Consider the following 2075-nt stretch of genomic DNA (forward strand, 5'->3'; position numbering starts at 1 on the left):
GTCTGGTCTTAGATTCGGAAAATGACTGGGTTGGTGAATCGATATATGAGTGATCGATTTGTATGCCAAAAGTACGTAAATTTCAAACCAACCCACCTAAAATATACGGAATGCATCCATGATCAGAAATATAAATAAATCCACTATTTCACACCACTTGTTCTGTGTATTTCATTATTAGCCTACTTAGTTTAAATTTGCACTTTATATTTCTTACGTTAGGCCTGGTTTTCTTTAATGTTTTTAAGTGAAGTAGCCTAGCTTTTTTGTGAGTTTTTATTTTTTTATTTTTTTATGTGTTTGTATGACACTATATACAAATAAAGTATAGACTTATATTCACCTGCTATCTTCTCTGGCTGAGGATAGAGCTTATTATTATTATTTAATGGGCAAGACACAGCCATTACAATATTTGAAGAAATATAAAAAATAAAACAACTTATAAAAATGTAGGCTAAATATATAAACGTGTATTAGTGTTATTATTAGTAGACGTAGTAGCCTACGTAGTATGGCATACGGTTTCCAAACGTAAAAGCAATCAACTAAGTAAAACAGTAGATGTCACCAAAGTCAAGCATCCAAAAATAAGTTGAGAAGCAACTGATACTGACCAGTCACATTGCAGGTGGACTCTAAATTATACTGTCCCATTTGCTGTTTAACTTCACAGTCCGCCCCGTCTCCACGTAGAATACCAGAAAGGAGGAGACCGGTAAGTTGTTGGAGAAATAATCTTGTTTTTAGGTCGGTCTGCTACCTGTTTCCTGTCCTCGTTGCTCTTTACTGCAAAAATGTGCATAATTACTCAGACGGCCCCGAGCGACCCAACCTGCTGTCAAATGAGAACAGCATGCCGCGAGCTAAGTGGCCCTAAGGCTCTCGCGCACTCTCATGGTCGCTCTTATTCCAACAATAGAATCTATTCTCCAGCGAGCAACGAAGAGCATCAAGTTCATCATATTTAAAACCTCCATACAAACAATGCTCTGAATTAGTTTAACCCATTTAAAGCTATTTTCTTACACCCCCTGGCAGACTTGCTTTTCGCGGTCAGTAAACAGATGGCCCCTAGGGTTACAATGATTGTCCGGAACTTAGAGGCCAGTGTCCTGTGTCCAAATATGAGATTTTTTTAGAGATGCATTACTGCTCTATTCTACATTCATCTTCAGGGAATTTTCTTTTGTGGAGTGGCACTATTTTGGAGGCTTTAGTCAAGCTCTGTGATCTAGGGTGGCCAGATAGATTTAGCAGATGAACAAGAAAACTACAGAAGAGAAAACCCCTGATAATCTGTACTTCATATTGACAGCATCACAAGGCCCAACTTTTTATTGAATTGCCAAATATGGCTAGTAAAACATGATTCATATATTTAATTATTAGGCTTCTTATAGGGCCTTAAAACATGTTTAGATACATAGGCCTATACAATAACAGGTTACCGGTATATGATTTACAGAAAAGTGAGTACTGCGGGGAAAAAAGCAACAGCTATGGTTTGGTGTTAGTAAAAAATATAATAATAGTAATATTGTTACATTTTAAAATAAATGTTTTCCCTGTAATGGTAGAGCTGACTTTTCAGCATTAGCCTTTTACTCTAGTTTTCAATGTCACAAGATCCTACTGTTGGGAATAACAGTTCAGGACCCAATACCAGATAATCAATACCAATAACAATATTCAGGAGTGTGATTCATTAATTAAAGATCGAGAAAGGCACACTGTACACACCTGTCTATAAGGTCCCAGTCCCACTTTTAATAGTACATGTCAGAGCACAAACCAAGCCATGAAGTCCAATTGTCTGTAGACCTCCGAGATAGGATTGTGAACTCCGTGTCAATTAAATGCACGTGTTTGTTGTGTCATAACAGACACCTGGCCATACCATAACCACCACCACCACCATGGACCACTCGATCCACAATGTTGACATCAGCAAACTGCTCACCCACACGACTCCATACATGCTGTCTGCCATCTTCCCTGTACAGTGAAAACCGGAATAAATCCATGAAGACTTCCACCTTCGTGTACCATGACCTTTCAGACGTGATTACTTA

This window comes from Pseudorasbora parva, chromosome 2 (assembly GCF_024679245.1).
Source record: "Pseudorasbora parva isolate DD20220531a chromosome 2, ASM2467924v1, whole genome shotgun sequence".
Lineage (NCBI taxonomy): Eukaryota > Metazoa > Chordata > Actinopteri > Cypriniformes > Gobionidae > Pseudorasbora > Pseudorasbora parva.